We start from the raw sequence: 21,967 nt of genomic DNA, 5'->3' as shown, positions 1-21,967 counted from the left end.
TAAAACAGTTGCCTCTCCAGCCAAGGAGGAAAGACTGGTCTCCCCATCACACAGCTCGTTTGCATAGGTGATATGTTGTGATAGATATCTGGCTTAGGGCTTCACTCTAGAGTGCTTATAGAGTGTTCCAGAATACACTGCTCATGGTCCCACTGGGAGATCCTGGACAAATTAGGTTGATCACACTAGCCAAATATGTCAGTCTGTATGTTGTTCTCCAAAAGACACCTCTGTACACTTCATTGTCCAACTCAGAAATCACTCTGTAGCATTTGGTTGCTGAATTTTTACCAGGTACAAGTGCTTTAGTGCTGTGCACAATGATGCTCAACTTTTAACGTCCCATTCCATTTGGTGACTAAGTTGAAAATTTTATTCTATTTTTGAACTATTACATACAAGCAAATTGTTCTGATTACTATTAACATGCAAGAAAAATGAGATTTTCAGAGTTTCCAAAGGTTTTGTCATTCAGCTAACATTGAGGCAGCTTTTGCTAATACACACAACAACCATCCCTAACAATTTCAAAGGTGATCTGAGAGGGAGCCCAGATGTTGGGAAGTCTCCACCCCAGGTGCTAACCTGAGAGCTCTTTTTAAAGTGATAAGAAGAACCCTTTCACCATTCACCATTTCCTCCTGAGCATCTTTTCCTCTGTGTAGTTTGTGTGTGTTTGTGAGAAGACCTCTAGGCTAGAGTTGCAACATTTCTAAATTCTAACATGCACCATTCTCTAGGTGCCAAATGCTAATTGTTGTAGTAGTGCCGCCTTACACTGGTTAAAAAGAAAGATATTTGTTGGGGTTTGTGAATATTTTACAAAGCAGCAAGGAAGCTACCACTCTAGTTGCAGAGGCGAGTCTCACGATCAGTGAGACTTGCCAAAATGAGGTCTGCGGGAAGAGTGGGGCATCCTGGAGAGACCCCCGAGCTCAGAAGGCTGCTTGCAGCCTCCCGGTCATGGGTCTACTCGTGTGTCACCACGTGCCACGGCAACACATGAGCAAAACGCCGAGGTTAGAGGAGCGCTCACTCCGTTAACCTCCGCTAAGGGGAGGGGTACTTTGGGCAGTTTGCTGCCGGGAGCCGCGTGGCTCCCATTGGAGCACATGATTGCCCCAAAGCAGGCTAGGCTCCCTTAGCCCACTTTTTGGTGATCGTGAGAATCACCTCAATGAGTGCAGAGTTTAGTTGTTGCAGCTATTTAGAGTAACACACATGGAGATCACTGTAGAGTCTAGACTAAATAGGTTTATTAGTGCAATACATTTGGGATAGGAAAGACCTATCCTATCTATCAGCTACATAATGAATATGTAGGGAAAGAGAGAGATCTTTCCATCTTCCCTCTAGGATGAAAGGAAGAGGACTGACTCACTACAGGAAGTACCTGAAGAGTCAAAGCAGGGATCACAGAGCAGAGGCAAGCAGGGACAGGTAAGGAGACGCTCAATAGCTACCTCTACTCCCAATGCCCCTAGTGGTCATCATGACAGTTGGTGCAAAAGGTCAATGCACTGGAACTCCCATCTCCAACACCCCTTCTCATCTCCTGTCACACCAGCTCACAACTCCCATCTTCTCACCAAGCATCTGGACTCTGTCTCTGGGCAGTGGCTTAGTCAATTCATCTGCCACCATCTCTTCTGTTGGGAAGTACTCCAACTGGACTACCCCCTTTTTGCATGCCTTTGAACATAGTGGTACTTTATGGAAGGGGTGCACAACTTAAATGCCCTGCTGGGCCGAAACCAATCATGACTTGGCTTGTGGGGGGCCAGGGTCAATTTTTAGGGTACTGACTATTAAAGTAACACTTAATAGCAGTTAATTAATTAATTAATTAATTAAAATTAGAGTGAAATTAATTAAAATGAGATGAAGGGGGAGAGAAGAGTTATGTTTTGAATCTACCTCTTTAATTCCGGCAGTTTTAGATAGCAGTAATGTGATTTCTTACTTAGGTTGGTACCCATCCAAGGGTCCCCGTCCCCCCACATCTTGAATATTTCTTAGTCAACCAGCAAGGCTTCTCATGAGGTGTTTTCTGTAATGAAGAGGGTTTGCGTCTCCTGGGTGGAAAGATGGCCCTTGGGAAGAGAAAGGCCCACAAAGTAGCTGCCAGTTTCTCTGCCTGACTCCCAACTAATCTGGTGGGCCACTGTGCAAAACAGGATGCTGGACTAGACAGGCCTTGGGCCTGATCCAGCAGGGCTGTTCTTATGTTCTTTTGTTCTTAAAGCCATCTTAATATGATTATAACTCTGTGGCAAAGATCTCAGAATCAAGCCAATTAACACTTGATCATCCAAAGTAGATCCATGTTGTTTACGTAATCTGTGAGTCTCTTGCATTGCATTTATATGGGTTGAAAGATCCCCTCCTTCTTCCAGCTTTGCAAATCCTTTGAATTAAAAGGATAGTAGCATTGGGGGAGACTCTGCCATACAGCTTTTTGAGCTTTTTCAACACCTTTGAGGAAATTTTAGTCTTTTTGAAATGCATTAATAAATCATCACTCACATTTAGAAGAATCAAACCATATACTCTGCTGTTTGGTGAATCCCACTCCTTTTGGGAGGCCACCCGATTTGTTGGTCATGTTTCTGTGAGTATTCCATTAATTCCTTTTACCATCAGAAGAGCTTCCATTTTCATAACCCATTGTTCATCATTCCTTCCATTTAGCTTGGAAAAGACAGCATTACTCACCTCTGGATCTATGCTGTCTTCTAACTCACTCAGCTGCTTTTGGGCTGCTGGGCCCATAACCCTGTTAGGGTTTGTGATTATTTAGCAAAATAGCAAGAAAGCTACCATCCACAGAGTTTAGTTGTTGCAGCTATTTAGAGTAACAAGCATGGAGATCACTGTAGAGTCTAAACTAAATAGGTTTATTAGTAAAATACATTTGGGATAGGCAAGACCTACCCTATCTATCAGCTACATAATGAATAGGTAGTAGGGGAGAGAGAGATGTTTCCATCTTCTCTCTAGGAGAAAAGGAAGAGGACTGACTCATTGTAGGAAGTAACTGAGGAGTCAAAGCAGGGATCATAGAGTAGAGGCAAGCAGGGACAGGTAAGGAGACTCTCACTAACTACATCTACTCCCAGTGCCCCTAGTGGTCATTAGGATAGTTGATGGAAAATGTCGATGCACTGTAACTCCATCTCCAACAATATTTGGGTAAGCTGGTGGTACTTCTGTGTTGTTGGCTAACAAAGGCAAAATCCATTGGTGTAAATACAACGTTAATACAAAGTTTGAACATTGTATTAACTCTTTGTTGACCAACTTATTTAAGTAAGTTTGAAGCCAGTTGAGATTTCATCCTGAAGTTCTGGCTGCTTTTTCCATGCCAAGTCTAAGGAAATCAGTCAGAGAGAAAATTAAAGAAAATGGAGCTTGCTGAGAGTCAGTATATCTATATCTCAGAATGGAAATTAAGTTCAAATGAAACATATGCCTTGGGCTTAAGCAAAAACAGCAGTTTAATGAAATTTTATCACTAATTTTTATTTCCCCCTTCAACACGTTATTGCTGGTTTGAGGGGCCCTTTCAATAGAGAAGTAGCAAAATGCATGTCTGTAAAATTCTGCTTTTAAAGGAAATGCCAGAGTGTACTGTAACATCAAATGAACATTTTTATAACTTACTTGGAGGACTGAAACAAAGAGTGTGCTCTGCCCTTTGAGCTGCAGTCTTAACCACATGTGTGCACAATGCAATATCTCGCATTTACGAAGCTCTGTAGAGTTTTATTCCCATTCCTCCAGGAACACTTAAAAGCAAGAGCACTATGCTGGACTTTATCTGCACTTAGCTGTGCAACTGATTCACATCTCCCCTAAAAAGGGGTGCACCCACAGCAGTCACCATGCTGATACTGCTTTAAAGTGCTTCCCATAGCAACTACACGTGAGTGGCTTGCCAGCTGGAGATCGACAGCCACCATGGGGAGCAATTTTAAGCACTCTCCATATGGCAACCATTTTATGTGTCCTACCCTTTACTGGGCAAGATCTTGCTCCACAGAAATAATTTCCTTTACATGATTCAGAGCATCTCGGAGCTCAACAGAAAGTTAACATAAAAAACTTCATATCATATCAGTATAGGATCAATTATGGATTTTAACATGATAGGGCTAGTGGTGGTGGTGAAGCAGCAGCTATTGCTTTTCATTGGAAAATATGGGACTACAGATCATTTATTATTTCAGTTACATTTCTGAGCAGGTAACCGGTGAAATACAGACAGATGGATGTAAATGTCTAAAGCAATTGAATGAACCATGTGTTTCTTTCCATGTTACTTGATGTCTTTATTTGGTTTCACTATTTGGGAGTTTCTAAGTCTTTGCTTTGTATACAGTCTTCAGGGATCTTCACCATGACAACATGCTCTTTTTGACTTAAAAAGGCAGAAGACGCAGTTCCAAGGATAACTAGGGGTGGAACAACATGCTTGGCCAAAGATAATCTGAATCTGATTCCCTACCCAAAGGCGGGACTATCCATCCACCAACTCTATCAACATCAACAAATGCTTGAGACCATCATGTGTCCTCAGGAGAGTTTTCAATGAGGACACTTGACTCTTCCTCCACCTGCAACCCCACCCCTGAAACTTCCACCGCACAATAACATTTGCCTTGCTGGGGTTCCAGACCTCTGCCTGTCTCACATACATGGGTATGAAACCCTGGCAGCAATAAAAGTAGCTGTGGAACAGAGATGTCATTAGGGTGTGGCCCATGGGGTCTTAGGCCCCCAATGAATGACTCAGAGCCTCGGATCTTATCAGCCACCTCCTTTTCAAATGCAGGTGGACAGTCACACTTCTGCTGCTGCTCCAGCAGCAACAATCCTTGTCATCTATGTCTCTTCCCTAAAAGGTGCTGTTCTGGAGACAAAACGGATGCTTCCCCCCTCCCCCAATATAGCACTTATCACCTCCAGCTTCCCTGTGGGGAGGAATCAGAGTAATTATTCTTGAGTGGTCATAACTGAGTTTAATTATCAAAAGGGGGGCTATATGAGCCTGCATCCTGAAGCACCTAGCAATGCCTCTACTAAGGAGAACAGGAGTTTCCTAAGAAAAGGAGATGGCAGGGGGAAAGATAGGCACCCCTCCTCGCTGCTTCTCCATCACATTCTGATTCTCCTCTCCTTCCCCCAGCCAGCTTCCAGATGAGAAATAATCCCTGTTGGAAGGGAAAGGTCCTGGAGAAGGAACTGAAGGGAAGGATCAGGCTATACATGCCTTTAAAGGTAAAGTGTGCCATCAAGTTGCTGTAAATGCCCCACCCAGCCCTGCAATGTGATAAATATGTATGACATAGTGATGTATGAATGTCTGGTGCCTCAATTTGCATTTAGCTGCTCATCACCTACATGCATCATTTGAGAACCTTGGGAAGCACTGAATCTCTTGGGACCGACTTCTAAGCTGGTTTGTACATTTCTGTATGCATTTCACATTGCCACTTGGGACCTGTAGTATGGTGGCGAGGGAAAGAAATATATTGCCTAGGTTACCATGTGATGCTCCAGTTCCTTCCATGTACAGCATACATCATGACATCTTGCACCATGATTGGCTGCAGATACATGCTACATGTTTACAAACAGTGACCCGTTTCACTAATTTGACAGGTGGTGAATGTTGCCCCCAAAGAGGTGCCTGGTTCTACAGTTGATCTGTTCCATGTTTCCCCAATTTCTCTTCCACACGTGGAAGCAGAGCCAGATCCAGTGTGGATTTCTGGCAGGGCAGGAGTCATGTTAGTTTTATTGGGGTATTTTATTGTCAACTTATGTGTACCTGTTCAAAAGAGAAAAACTTTAAACTGCTCTATCTATACCATATTCCACTGGATCTTCACCAAATTTGCAGAGGAGGTGTCTCTTGTAACCTGGTGAATGTGTGCTGATGGCCAGGCAGACCAGACATATGGTTTTGACTTTATAAGTAACAGAATGTTCAGGGTGTATAATAGAATGTTGAAATTCTCCAGTTTAACTATGCTGTCGCTATTGTGCTAATATAATTGTAATTGTAGCCATTTTAGGAGATCCGTGGTCTGAAAGGTGGGATATTAAATCTTTGAAATACGTAAGTAATGAGAGCAAGATACTTGAATCAAAGATTGGGAAGATCATGGGATCTGTACTGTGGGTGGAGCTGAAAGAAGATTTTAAAATGGTTGATTAGACTGTAGGGTTTTTGTGAGCAAGTACCTCACAGCTTCTCCTCACACCCACTTACAAATGACCATTCAGTATAGGAATAATAAAAGCTGTGAAGAACTCCTTGGTTAACTATGTTTTTATACGTTGCTTTGTCTGGAAGGTTCCTGAGAGAAAGAGGGCTACTGCTGCTAAATACTGGGATTGACAGGGAAAGTTACATGGATCTCAAAAGAGTCAGTTGGAAGTTAACTGTCATGGAACAGGCTGGCAGAAGAGGACTCAGACTAGAAGATGGTTAACTATAACTGACTGTGTTTTGAACTATGTGCTGCTTGGAAAGGAATGGGGTCAACTTTTGTTTTGCTTATTTTTATTTTGTGAAACAATAAATCCCATTTTTTAAATATTTTGACTTTCTGTATTGGGAAATGCATTCTCTAAAGCATTTCCCACTATCAAGGGCAATAGCTATTATAAGAAAGGACTACTGGAGATAAATGGTGGCAGCACCGGATACAGGGACCTTCACACAAGCACTGAGATTTTAAATCACCGTCACTAAATTTACATTTTTTTATTTATTTTGGCAGTAATAGCTCATCTGTACTGGTTGGCATGCCACATTTTTTATTGGATTGGTTGGCAGATTTTTAAATTGGTTGGTTTGCTGTAGAAGTGGCTGTTCCCCCCCGCCCACCAAACAGGCAGATTTTTGTTTTCCCAACAGACTCATGGTTTGTTTTTGTACAGGTCACATTTACATGATGCACAACCTTACCTTGTGGTGTACATGAGTTGTTCTCACTTAGAAATTCATAGCCAAATTGTTTTCTCAAGTTAGGAATCAGGCATTTTTCTCTAACGTACATATCATTTTTTTAAAAAAGTTCAAGCCAATTTCAGCAGTCCATGAACATGCACCAGCTATCAATTCAAAAGTTGCCTTTTTAAGTGCTTAATCTGAGGAATACAGACTGCACAGGTGCAAAATAGGCACATAATAATAAGCTCATAATAAGCTTAGTTGAAATTTCAAGCAGAAGACTATTTTCAGGGTCACAGGAGCTTACTTTGAAATACATTTGTATATTGCAAACGGAAGATGTTTACATTGACAGCCCCATATGTTAGTTTTGGGCCACTTTAGTTTTATTAGTATTTATATGTGAAAGGAATGTGCACAAAACCAATTTTGCATTTTGTTTCGAGTTCAAAACAAAACAGAGATGGCCAAAACATTTCATCAAAACAGCAGTTGAACTGGCTGCTTCAGTGCAACAAAACCCAAAATGTTTTGAATGTTTTGTCCATAGGGAACAATGGGGAAACTCAAAACACCCCCATGGGTAGTTCCTAGGAACACCAAAGTGGGTTGGGTGGTAGGGCATGATGGGTGGTTCCTATCACCCAACTCATAAAAGAAATGGGCAAGCATGTGGTATTTAACACATTTTTAACCTTTCCCCAACTCCACCGCCCCATAGGATACTATGGGGGTTTAGGGAAAAGTTTAAAATTTTGTTTAAACTTGCCCGCTTGAGTTCTGACTTTTTCTTTCATTACATTGTTGCAAAACTAACAGATTTATCAACTGAAGATTCTTTTAATAAAGTCATGTAGTTCAGAATGATTTAAAACATGGAAATTGGCAGTCAATAATCTCATAGTATGATCTAATCATGTTTGGTATTTCAAGGATAGGGTGTAAGGGGAGGGGGAGTATAGAAACTGGCAGAGAAATAATGGTTTCAGAATTGGCAACCCTGCTGATGCTGTAACTATCTCTATGGAAATCTCATAGGGGTTTTTTGGAAGGCAGTGCTCCAGAATCTCGCCCCCCACCCGCAAGCATGTTGGTAGATATTGTTGCTTGATATAAAATGCTGGCTAGGTCTAGGCAGTATATATTATTGATGGCCTGCAATATCCTCTGCTGTTCCAGTGCTGAATTCCTTCCCAAATGGCTTGGGGTGCAATTTAATGAGTACTGCTGCAGTGCAATCTACCATCATTTCAATGGAACTTGTGGGGGGTGTTGGGACAGGTGCCCTGGTGTTTGGCATAGCAAGTGGCACACACACAAACCACAATACAGAGCACAATTCATGGCAACATCCTTTTGCACAAGCCCCATTGATATGAATGGGAGCTGTACTCAGGGCTCAGGGGGTGTGCACAACAGAATTTCCCAGTGGATCTTTCTGCCCTCCTCCACTCGGTTGCCTTTAAATCAGTTTCCTAAGGCAGGTAATCACAATGGAGCTTTGTGTCATCACAAGACCACACCATTCAAAATGTTCATATGTCTGCTTCTCTATCAACTCTTATGTCTCATTTCCCCAAATGCAGCCGAAAGAAGGCATATGCAGAGCAAAAGAGACAGGCATGCAGACATCACACACGACAATCACCATGTGTTTTCCATATTGCCTAGATGGACATGCATTTCATCTGAGGTGCTCCAGTTCTCGAGCGCTTTCCAGAACATGCAGAGGACATGTCTCTTGTTCAGTCTGTTATGGGATGGACAATCCATGCAGTAGAACAGTCACCCTAAAGGCCTCTTTATCTACCCTTGTTGTATGGATTTGATCTATGGATGGTACAGCTAAGATAACAATCACAACTGGAGCAGACCATAGCAAAGAGTGTGAGCTGTGAGCCTGGAAGTCCCTGCTTCAGATTTCACCTCAGCCATGGACTCATTAAGTGGCCTTAGGAAAGTCACTGTCTTTCATCCTCAGCCCCCATCTGCAATATGGGGATATAGTACCAACATACTTCACAGGTCTCTAGTGATAAATAATGAGATATGTGAACCACTTTCCAAAATCAAAGACACACTTATATATTTTTGTTACTGTTCTGCTGCTTCCTTTATTGTTTTTCTTCTGTCTCATTGAGATGTAGGTTTCTAAGAGTGTTGTTGAATGTAATAAAGAATAAAAACGTCAAATAAATACTAAGCATTGTACTATTATTATTGATCTTGGGGATCATTGTGGGCAGAATCTCCATTGCTGTTTTCCATGTACACAAAGGCCTGTGCAAAGGCTAGGCTAAACATTCCAAAGCCCCACTAAGTTGGCAGAGTGTGTCAGATGGTTCTCTGGACTGTCCCAGCAAAGGGTCTGAGAGGCAGACTTTTACTCTTTAGCCAAACATGTCAAAATCAGCCTCTTGAATTGGATAAAGGCTGTAGTGGGATACCAAAACAGATGCTAGTGCACTAGTGTCTCTCTGTCTAGAAGCAGTAGCTATAGTCTCCAAGATAGGTCCAGCCCTAAGATAAATAGCACCCTGGGTGTGGAGTGACTTCAGCACCTCCCCACCCCACCCCATGGTTAGTCTATCAGTGTTGCCAAGTTGTGGAAGGGCTGCCGTATGGAAAAGAGGACAGGTCTGTTGTATCTTTAAGGGGTGCACAGAAAAAGGAGTTTAAGCAGGTGTAATAACAAAGTGCTTGTTATGCAGGACAAAGAAAGGCTGCACTTGTTGAAATGCCCTTTTCTTTACATCTAGTAAAGGCACATGAGCCCTGTGTCCTCTTTTCTACATGGAAGCCCTAGACATGTGTGGGGTTGCCAACGGTAGTTTTGTAAGAGGCCCTACTTGTTCCCAGCAATGCCCATGAAAAGGGCCCAGGGCTACCTCTCAATAATTTGCTCCGATTCTGGGATCCTGCTTCTGGATGGATCACAGGCCTTCTGGAGCTTCTTCTTCAGCCTTATTCTGTCTTTCCAGGTTGCTCTTGCCAAACCTTTCCCAACCTATCTTGTAAGAGAGAAATAAGGCAGTAGGAGGCACACAAAGTTGAAGTTCAAACCTGACCCGAACTGGACCAGGCCAGTTTGGTCCCCCCCCCATTGAACACCCCCCCATTTGGTTTTGTTGGGGGGGTTCACCAAACTTTCCCCCCTTTTTTCTTAATTTAGCCCCTTCGGGGGGGGGGGTTCTATGAGGTGGGGGGATATCAGCAAAGGTTTTTCCTCCGCTGGCCTTCCTTTATGCAAAAATCATCCAGTTCAGGTGGTGTTGAGCCCTTTCCATGCCTATTCCCCAGCACAGTGGCCATTTTGGAGGCCGCTTTGCCAGGGAATAGGCCTGGAAAGGGCTTAAGACCAACCTGAACTGGGTGATCATTGAATAAAGGAAGGCCAGTGGGGGGAGGGGGGACCTCCATGGGTCCCCCACCACCTCAAGAGAAGTCCCCTGGAGGGGGTAAGTTTAAAAAAAGGGGTGGATTCCCCCCCCCCCAAATTGGCTCAACGAACCCCTGAACTAGGGGGCAGGGTTTTCAGTCTGGGGTTGAGATGAATTGGGTGTGGTTTGGCTCGACCCTGAACCTTCAAACTGAACTGGCTCAATATCGAACCGGTTTGGATTCAAACCTGTTTGCACACCCCTATTAGGCAGTGACCACTCTTTTCTGGTTCTGCTCCCCGCCCCCCCCAGCTCACTGCAGACAGTACATTCAATAAACACCAAACTCAGCTTGGTGGCCCTTTCAAGTAGATGCCCTGGGTGACTGCCTGGTTCACCTGCTCCTAAGGCCAACCCCGCTCTAAGCAGTCACCAAAAGCAATAACCTAGGGTTGAGTTTTGAAAGGCAAGAATGACAGATACAAGATCAAAACAGGAGAAGAAGGGTCAGAGCTTTCTCATCAAGTGAAGTTAGTACAGCTGGTTGTTGCCATGACCTAGAGTTTCAGAAGAACTCTGTTCCCATAGCACTATGCAAGAGACTAAGAAACTCTTGGGAAAATATCTAATTATTTGTGGCAATGACTCATCTTGAGCCAAAACATAGACATCTGAGCAAGGGTAAACATGTAGGAATGGCTAATAGTTTTCCAGTGAATGAAGTCTGAACTCCTTAGAAGCCACTGGCCATAAATGTTTCATACTGTCTTTGAAGTTCAGCTCCTTTTATAGGTCTGCAGTTATACACTGCATAATTCCAGTGTGTGTACCTTATCTGTCTATAACAAGATGATCAAATAGTTCAAGATTCAAAGTCAATGATAAAAAATGTTTTAAAATAAACAAGGGTTCTTGTACCAGCAAAGTCTCTTCACTAAAGATGAAACTGCTCACTTGGGTCTGTTTCATACACTTCTAGACTTCCTTAAAATAACAAAATAATGAACTGTAGATTGTTCATAACTTCTGTAACTTCTAGGACTGACTACTGCAATGAATGCTATGTGAGGCTACCCCTGAGGATAACTTGGAAGCTATAGGTGGTGTAAAATGCTGTTGACCACCTTCTGAGGAATATTGGTAGAAATGTCAATACAGGAATGAATATTGGTAGAAATGGAAGAGAGGACAGGTCTCCTGTACCTTTCAGAGATACACAGAAGAGGAAATTGCAGAAGGTGCAACTTGTTATGCAAAGGAAAGGAAACCTGCACTTGCCGAAATTCCCTTTTCTGTGCATCTATTAAAGGTATAGGAGATCAGTCCTCTTTTCCATATAGCAACCCAAAATAGCAGTTCTGAATAAAGTTTAACTGTGGATTGGTATTTAATATGCCAAGGATTAAACTAATGCTTTGCACCATGTTGATCAATATGTTTGTTATAATGCTAAGATTTGGCCCTCTTATAAGTAAGCTTTCTATGGGTTTTTCAAGACCCATGGGGCAATGTAGCTGATTCAATGCATATATACCCTGATCTCTAGGTTGTGTTCAAACCTCAATCAGAGATGGTGATCTTACTGAATAGGTGACCAGCAACAGGTGATCTGGTTAAGAAAGTGCAAGGCAGACCAATCAAAAGGCAATCCAAGATTGAAGCTAGGTAGCCAGTCTATAAAACTGGGAAGCAAAGACAGGGTGCATATTTACGGATCAAGAAGGGAGCAACAAGAGGCTCCAGGCCACGTCCTTACTCACAAAGTGCTCCAGTTGGAGAATTGTGAAAAGAAGCGTTACAGGGAAGAGAGGCTGTTATCAGAGGGTCACCTGTCTTCCTGACAAAGCAGATTCATCTTTCAGTCTCCAGACACTACTTCTGTAGTAAAAACCAGTGTCTGTGATTCAGGATCCAGGATACTTGACAAGACACACTGGCAGGAACCTGAATATGTAAAGGTGATGCAGTATACATATCCACTGTCATGTGAAAGACTGCAACACTGTATATAGTGCATTTTCTTCCTGTTGAACTTTTCCCCTTCAAAGCCATTCCTTACCAGAACAAGGCAGTTTAAAAACTTTGCATTGTTTTTAGTTATTTGCTTTTCATTTCATAGATTTGGTCAGTTGCCAGCCAACCCCATTATCCCTTGCTTTCGTGATAGTCATTGTTTATTTTGTCACAGTAAGCAATTTTGATATATTAAAAACCACAAGCATGCAAAAAATGGGGTTGTGAGAAGTCCCAGTTGTGAGCATAAGTTTCAAAACACAGTTGCCTCAGTTTGCTGGTGAAATTCCACTGAGGTCTTAGGTCACATTCATAAGTGAAGCTAGAAACAGTTTTCAAAACTTAGTAATTCATTCCACTTTTCAGTTGTTACTTTGTCCCATTGGAACAGAAAGAAAAGGTTAGTCATAATTACTTAAGTCCCACTGCTTTCATTGGAACTTTTAGTAATGACTATCTATAGCAGACGCCAGGTCATATTTATTATAGCATGGACCACAATAAGTAGCCAAAGAAATCTCTTGGAATGTGACTTTTAAAATAACAAGTTGTTCTAATAAGAACTAATCAGCCTACTTTCCTTTCACTGTCTCTACAACTGGACAATATTTGGTTCAAATAGAGGTCCACAAGTTAGATCTTTTACATCTCAAATGTTCATGCATCCACCATCTTGGGTAGGGGTGGATGACATCATTACAAACTACACCATTAAGGTGTCCCTGTGTGCCACTCACTACAACTGTACCAAACATGGTTCAAATCAGTAAGACAGTCCTTAAATTAGTGCACTTGTTCCTCAAAAGTTCATATGTCCACCATCTTGGATCGGGGTGGACGACATCATCATAAACTATACCATTGGGGCATCCCTATGTGTCCATACAACTGTAGCAAATTTGGTTCGAATCAAGTAGACTGTCTACAAGTTAGTGCACTTACGCCTCAAATATTTACATGTCCACCATTTTGATTTGGGGTGGATGACATCATCACAAACTACACCACTGAGGTATCTCTATGTATACCTACAGCTGCAGCAATTTTGGTTCAAATCGGTTAAGCGGTTCACAAGTTAGCCCACTTGTGCCTCAAAAGTTTACGCATCCACCATCTTGAATTGGTGATGATGACATCATCACAAACTATGCCGTTGAGGTGTCCCTGTGTGTCACTCACTGCAACTGTACCTAATTTGGTTCAAATGGGTTAGACGGTCCACAAATTAGCCCGCTTCCACCTCAGATGTTCACATGGCCACCATCTTGAATTGGAATGGATGACATCATCACACGCCACACCATTTGGGAATCCTTATGTGTCCCTACAGCTGTAGCAAATTTGGTTCAAATCAGTTAGGCAGTCACAAGTTAGCCCATGACACAGGCCGTGCAGAGGCCCATTGAGCAGGCGTGGTGGCCTCCAAAATGGCCGCTGTGGCAGGGGAAAGGCCCAAACGGGCCAAAGAATGGCTGCATTTTGGAAGGATGGAAGGCTGATGGGGGGAGGGGGAGCCTCTGTGGACTCCCCCCCCCGACTTTGAACTGGTTCGGTACCGAACCTGTTCACACATTCCTACTGGAAAGCAGGCTAAAAATGATCTGCTGAGTATACATTATTCTATTCCTATGAACAGATAAGAAGCTTATCGAGGCATATTATGAGTCCTTGGTATTTCATATGTATTATTTTATTTAACTACTATAAGGAGCAAATCTATGCACCTGGAAGATGTAACTGGAAGATGTAACTTTAACATGTGTTAATGTCCTGGTTCAGACAATGAGCACACCCCACATAATCAGTCACAAAAGTGTACAGGGCTACCCAGCTGGACTGTGTGGAGGTACTGATCATACAGCACAATTTGCACCATCATGGCAGCCCCCTTTTTTAAACCTACATTGATAACACAGATTCTGATGGCTGTGAACATAGGTCCTTCACAGAGTTGTCCTTTCATAAGATACCTATTCATACAGTTCCCACTGGGTTAAGAACATCCCCCCTGCCTAACCGACTGCCACCATGCATTATCACAGGGATAATGTAAGAAATGCTGACTGAAGTAGGTCTATGGTCAGAAAATTCTCATAGATAAACCAATGAGTAAATCAAGGTTGAGGCAGGCCCGAAATGTGATACATAGCACAAGACTGTCACTCAAGCAGCCTTGGATCCAGTTTCCCCTTCTTCTCCATGATGTTTCATTAAAGAAATGTCTAGCATTACACCATCATTTTGTGACTTTCCTTGTGCTTCCCAGTCCCTCATGGCAGCTAACAATGTGCTTGCTGAGAGAATGAAAAAAAACACATAGAGGCTATTCCCACGATCAGGTGAAATTGGGCTAGGGGAGCCTAGCCTGATTTCGCCTGACCGTGAGAACCACTAGGCTCACAGGCGAAACTGGTGGCCTCCAAGTGGTTAACCCACTAAAGTAACCCTCCCCTAAGGAGTCTGCGCCATGGCAACTCACGAGGAGTCCCCTGACCGGGAGGCTGAAAAGCAGCCTCCTGGCTCGGGGGTCTCTCCAGCATGCCCTGCGCGTTCGTGCAGGGCATGCTGGAGCTTCCAGGGACCGCATGGCCCCTGATCCTCCCAGCCCCCGCCGGCTTAGTAATGGAGCCGGCAGTTGTGTGGGCGGCCATTTCGGCTGCCTGGAGCAGATTGCCTGCTCATGTATGGGGAGAGCGTACCCATAACCTACTCCAGGCTCTTCTCACTGATTATGAGAAGAGCCTCATAATGTGAAGACATTGATCTGGTTCAGATGTCACACAGTACCATGGTTTCATCCACGACCTGAGTGATGTTCTGCAGCTTTGGGCTTGCCATATTCTCTCCTCTTCTTCTTGCACAAGGGGAGGAATGTTTCTACTTCCAATCATGGTTTAGAATACACTGGGAATCACTGAAGCTATTCTCACGATCACTGAAAAGCGAGCTAAGGAAACAGCCCGCTTTCAAGGGATTGTGGGAACCACCGGGCTCATAGGTGAGTGCAGTGCTCCCAAGGCGGCTAGCCCACCTATGAGCCCGGTGGTTCCCACAATCCCTTGAAAGCGGGCTAAGTTTCCTTAGCTCGCTTTTCAGTGATCGTGAGAATAGCTTCAGTGATTCCCAGTGTATTCTAAACCATGATTGGAAGTAGAAACATTCCTCCCCTTGTGCAAGATGATGATGATGACATTTATATCCCGCTCTTCCTCCAAGGAGCTCAGAGCGGTGTACTACATACTTAAGTTTCTCTTTCACAACAACCCTGTGAAGTAGGCTAGGCTGAGAGAGAAGTGACTGGCCCAGAGTCACCCAGCTAGTATCATGGCTGAATGGAGATTTGAACTCAGGTCTCCCCGGTCCTAGTCCAGCACTCTAACCACTACACCACGCTGTCTGGTGAGGTTAATGGAGTAAGCACTCCATTAACCTCATCTTTTTGCTCATGTGTCGCTGCAGAGTGAGGTGACACATGAGTAGAGTTCCCGACCAGGAAGCTGCAAGCAGCCTGCAAGCAGCTTCCTGGGCTTGGGGGTCTCTCCAGGATGCCCCATGTGCTTGCGCGGGATATCCTGGAACTTCCAGGGGCCGTGCAGACCCGATCCCTGCTGGCTCTGTGATGGAGTTGGCAGTCGTGTGTGCAGCCGATCCAGCTGCCCAGGGCTGCCTCTTTATTGTCTGTGGGGAGAGCGGGCTAAGCCTGCTCTCCCTGCAGAACCCCCTCTGGCACTTCACACCGATTGTGTGAAGCGCCTCATTGTTATATTCAAATCCTGACTTGTTCTCAAAGAATGGTCCAATTTCATATTCTGGCTCATTCCTAAACTATGGTTAGAACAAGCCAGGGATTGCCAGTTTTGGATGGCTCAGAGATCTCCATCATATTCTAAACTATGATGGGAAGCAGAAACCTTCTCCCCTTGCACACAAAGAAGAGAGGGGAATGCACGAGTCTGAGGTTCAGTAATGTTGCACTGAACCAGGATTAAACCATGGTTCTGCATGACACCTGGACTAGGCCATTATATCACACTCTTCTGTTCCTAAACTGTACAGTGAGAGAATGGGAAACTAGATGACAGTCTTCTGGTTTTGACAATGATCATGTTATAAGTATTACATCCTGCTAGGTCCACCCTGATCCTCTACCATGTGCTGATCAAATTAACAACATAATCTGTTCCTGAAAATATTTACTTGGCTGCTTAAGCCTGCTAATTTGTTTCCAAAGTGGTGTGCTTAGGATCACAGCTACAAACTATCAACTGAAGGATTTCAGCACTTCATATGCAATGTACATCTGAACTCCATACGTAGACATACTAAAAAACTGAAGGATGTGGAAGAGAGTTCTATTCCCAGAATAGAAGAAGTTATACAATAACCACAGCAACACTGATCAACAACTAAATCTAGGTCAAATGTCTCAAAACACGATAGGAAATGGCTCAGTGATGCACTAAACAATTAAGGATAATACAGCTTCAAACTGGAGTATGTATATCTTTAGCTCTAGGACCCTACACAAAGTTACATCCTCATAAGGAGGGCTACGCTCATCAAAAGTCAGTGAAAACATCACAACCAAGCTTGTGTACAGTTCTGCTCACCATATCTTAAGAAGGATACTGTATAACTGGAAAAGGTTCAGAAGGAGGCAACCAAGATGATCAGGGGCCTGGATCACCTTCCTTGTGAGGCAAGGCTATAGCATCTGTGGCTGTTTAGTTTGGAAAAGAGGCAACTATGGGGAGACATGTATAAAATTATGCTTGGAGTAGACAGAGAGGACAGAGAGAAATTTCTCTCACACACATGCAGCACTAGAACCAGGGGTCATCCCATGAAAATGATCACCAAGAAATTTAAGATTGATGAAAGGAAGTACTTTTTCACACAGAGCATAGTTAATCTATGGAATTCTCTGCCACAAGATGTGGTGACAGCCACCAGCCTAGATGGCTTTAAATGATGAATTTAAAAAAATTCATGGAGGACAGGTCTATCAGTGGCTACTAGTTTGGTGTCTATGGGCCACCTCCACTCAGAGGCACAATGCCTCTGAATACCAGTTGCAGGGGTGCAAAAGCAAGAGAGAAGGCATGCCTGTGCTGTGCCTCTTGCCTGTGGGCTTCCCAGAGGCATCTGGTGTGAAAAAGGATGTTGGACTAGATAGGCCTTGGGCCTGATCCAGCTGGGCTGTTCTTATGTTCTTAAGCTTGATGTGCAGAAATCAAACAAGGAAATTGTTTCATGGTGCGGAGATAAACCTTATCAAGTGAGGCTGCAATATTTAATCAGTTCGTTGCCTCAAGATGTGTTGGGCTCCATCAGCTATTGAGCCAAAGCAGCACTGTGGAGATCAAGTTGGATAAGAGAGATATTATTCAAAAACATGCTGGCAAGGTAAGAGTGGTTCCCCTGGTAACAGATGGCCTTCTTTTAGTTGATAAAACACAGGCAAATTTTGGAGTTGCACAAAACTCTTCATCATTATTACTTGAAGGGGGTGGAGCACAGATTGTGGATGGGTGGAAGATACCCAATCAATATTTATTTCAGCCCACTGACAGTAAGATAAAATCAATGCAAAGTCAGAAGTGAATTCTTCTGCATCAGATAATATTCATCCAAGTCCAAACACAAACCAGCCCAGCTTAGAAAGGAGTTAGAAATGAATTTAATATTCAGCTGGGTAATAATGCTATCCAAAAGTTATTGGTACCAGATCCTAGTTTGAATAACCCCAGCAATAAATTTTGCAACTGTTAACGCTGTTAAAGTCAACATGTTGACCTATTCCATACCCCACCAACTGAAAAAAGATGTTTATCCTGCTTTTCTACCAGTAATTGTTGCCCAAGGCAGTTTTCAAAATCACAAATTACATGCACATTTAAACAGTAAATACTAAAGAGAAACAGTATGGTGTAATGGTTACTAACCACTGTGTTAGAACGTTCAACTAGCAGTGGAGCGACCCGAGTTTAAAATCCCCATTCGGCCATGATATTTACTGGGTGACACTGGGCCAGTCGATTATCTCTCAGCCTACCTCACAGAGTTGTTGTTGTTACTAGGATAAAAATAACTATGTACACTGCTCTGGACTCCTTGGAGGAAGAGCAGGTTATAAATACAATAAATAGATAAATAAAACAGATAAGAGAAGGGAGTGCAGAAAGCAATTCAGTAATAATGATATAGCTAACCAGGATTAAATGCCTGCCCAAATTAAAAAGGACTTCAGGAGGTTGGAAAATGAGAGTGGGCCAGACAGATCGATGGTCTCCTGGGTTGGTGAGTTTCATAGTCTGGGTGTTAAGGAAGTTCCCTGCACAGAGCAGGGGGTCTTCCTCTAAGATCCTTTCAACTCTAACATACTGTGATTCTGTAATATATCTCCATTATGCTTTATAAAGAATCCTGTGTCATTCCAAGGGCTGCAAATGCCTTATGGACAGAAGTTTGGCTTGTAAACAGAGATCATGGAACCTCCATGTTGAGAGGATGCATGAACCAAATACCAGTTCCTAGGTGTGACAGCAGTCTCTATTCATTGGTCACTGTGGGAAGAAGGATGCTGGATTCAGCATCTCAGGATTCAACATCTCAGCCCTGCTCATGACCCTGCCACTAACCGAAATCTAGCTGGCAGGGGCTGGAGACAGGGCCTTCTTGGTTGTGGCCCCTTGGCTTTAGCATGCCCTTTCTAAAGAGCTTCGCCGTGCTCCCTCTGGATTAAAGAAAACCACACAGCTAAAACCCCATCTTTTATAATATTTTATCCTGTGTCATTCTAAGGGCTGCAGATGCCTTTATGGACAGAAGTTTGGCTTGTAAACAGAGTCATGGAACCTCCATGTTGAGTGACTGCATGCACCAAATACCAGTTCTTAGGAGCGAGAGCAGGGAATGGTTATGACCTTTAGGCCTCTGTCTATTCATTGGTCACTGTGGGTACCACACTCACATCTGGTAGATTTTATTTTTTTTAATTTCAACTTCCTAATTTGTAACTTCTAAGTTTACTTTTAATTGGGTCTTACTTATTTTTAATTAATTTTATGTTGTTCTTATATTTCATATGTTTTACTAATATTGTAAGCCGCACTGAATGTAGCACACTGGAGGGCGGAGTATACATATTCTAAATAAATAAATTAATAAATTAATAAATTAAATAAAATCCCTTGACAGTGTTTCTCTGTTAGGCAAAACAATGTCCCAGGCAAAACAATGGAGCCATCTCCATTGCTTAAGCAGGGGGGCAGTTACCCAGCTGATAAATGCCAGTCTGCCTTTGTGCTCCTCTTCCAAAGGGGTAAGCAGCATTTCATTCCTTGGTGCACCCAAGACCTTGGCACACTGGAGGCAAGAGAGAGCCCCCAGAATGTGGACACCCAGGCAGCTGCCTCGTCAGTCTTTATGGTAAGGCTGGCCCAGCGTCTTCTAAGGGTCAGTGCTGCAGCAGACCCTAAACACTGCCAGCCTCCTGAGGACAGTCATCTGTCTTCATTGGATAGTTTTAGGGTGGGGTGCATGTGGTGTTTGGTCTGAGTCAGGGATGTGTGTATAGTTATTTTCAGTTGTTTTTCATCTTAGATGTTACTTTGGCTTGTCTAACTGTACTTATATCCCTGCTGCCACCAATTATACAATGACGCCTCTGTAACGCTGTTCATTTCTTTACCCTAATAACATGGCTTTGCAGACATGAGGAAGGTTTGTTACAGAAATCACTCAGTCAGATGTACTTCAAACAAAAGAAGAAGAATATTTATTTAAAGAGGTTGTCTGAGGTTTGTTTGTTTCACGACTGATTAGTAGGGCTGAAATTGTGCTTGTTTACAAAGTTGATGATTTGAACTTCTCACAGCACTTAGTTACTTTACACACAATATAGAAGGATTTTTACCTTTGAACCCAATTCCTTCCCAGAACTGTACTTCAAAACCCAGTCTTTATCACCAACTGTCCTAATAACCCAGGCCTTTATTTTCAGACTGTTTTATCCTTTGAAGCCACCTAATGGTACAGTGGAGAAATGACTTGACTAGCAAGCCAGAGGTTGCCAGTTTGAATCCCGGCTGGTATGTTTCCCAGACTATGGGAAACACCGGTATCGGGCAGCAGCAATATTGGAAGATGCTGAAAGGCATCATCTCATACTGCACGGGAGATGGCAGTGGTAAGCCCTTCCTATAGTCTACCAAAGAAAAACCACAGAGCTCTGTGGTCGCCAGGAGTCGACACTGACTCGATGGCACACTTTACCTTTACCTTATCCTTTGAGTCTCAGAACAACTCCTCTTTGAGACTGTTCCTACCCAGACCCAAATCCCCACTTTAACTGAACTTCACTTCCAAATTCTGTCTCTTTCTAACTGCCTCTTATGATTGACAGCTCCAAAGAGTTCTAAGCCAACTTGCAGAAAAGTAGTCCTGCACCATTTCATCACAGTGCACATCTGGGAGTGAAGTTCTTCTTACTGGGCAGAGTATTGCCAACTTCGATTGAAGCAGTTCTTGCAGATGTTTCTCCCCTAATATTTTTCACCAGATTAGGCCATTCATATCTCCAGGATGGCTTCACTAGGAATGGATATCAGTCCTGGAGGGCTGGCAACCATGAACTCCATAATGGAACTTGTTACCCTGCCAGGCCTCCTTTTAGGTAGGCAAAGAGGCACCTGAAAGTGGGGGCTCTCTTATGTTTAATAGAGGTAGAACAACTGTCCCTATTAAGCCCAGCATAGCGTCTCTCCAGTGGCTGTTGCTAGTGTCTCCCTTGAGTTTCTGTTTTGACTGTGCATACTGTGGTGTTTTTGGTTAATCCATTCCTCAGTCCAAGCCAGCTTTTGAAAAGGGCTTTAGTTACTTGTATTCCAGTCCTGGAGTAGAGGCAGGGTTAACAAACAGCCAGCAGCAAGAGCATTGAAGGCAGACTGCACTTGCCTCTCTCTGTAAATAATATTTATTTTCAATAAACCCTTAATATTCCTGATTCAACTCCACTGTCTCGTCCTTGCATAATGCATACCACAACTCTTTCCTCTGGATTCTACAAGCACTTGGGGGAGATCTTCTTATTACTTTCCCCCGTTTGTCGCTTTGAAAGCTTTTTTCTTCAAAAGCATCATGAATGATGAACCCTGCCGCCTGTTACAATCTTGTGGAGAGGTTCGGTTATGGTTGCCACCGGCTCGTTTGGTGGTGACCCATGACCAGGCTTTCTCTGTGGCTGCCCCAGGGCTTTGGAATATGCTCCCTGCATATAAGAGCACATATAAATAAGAAATAATAGCATCTCCTTCTCTGTTTTCAGGAAGACCCTAAAGACTCACCTGTTCTCACAGGCTTTTCATTAGAATTACTTTTAATAATTTGTTTTAATAATTGTTTTATGCTACTGTTTTAATTGTTTTGTGTATTTTAATCTGTGCTTTTTACATATTATTTTAAATTTTATACACTGCCTCAAGATATACATATCAGGAGGTATAAATATGATAGATAGATAGATAGATAGATAGATAGATAGATAGATAGATAGATAGATAGATAGATAGATAGATAGATAGAGAATCATGATTACTGTACTGCTCCC

The 21,967-nt window shown here is 43.1% G+C and overlaps 1 long non-coding RNA gene across 1 annotated transcript; it reads left to right on the top strand.

Annotated features, from left to right (window-relative positions):
- The first annotated feature begins 1,394 nt into the window (after positions 1-1,394).
- LOC128338910 (uncharacterized) lies at positions 1,395-6,750 on the top strand. Its single transcript, XR_008312752.1, has 3 exons — positions 1,395-1,440; positions 5,189-5,280; positions 6,362-6,750. It is a non-coding gene; the product is annotated as an uncharacterized LOC128338910 (long non-coding RNA).
- Positions 6,751-21,967: the final 15,217 nt, after the last annotated feature.

The sequence above is a fragment of the Hemicordylus capensis genome, chromosome 1 (assembly GCF_027244095.1).
Source record: "Hemicordylus capensis ecotype Gifberg chromosome 1, rHemCap1.1.pri, whole genome shotgun sequence".
Taxonomy (NCBI): Eukaryota; Metazoa; Chordata; class Lepidosauria; order Squamata; family Cordylidae; genus Hemicordylus; species Hemicordylus capensis.
Note: the sequence above shows the minus strand (reverse complement) of the source record. Positions and strands in the feature narration are given on the sequence as shown.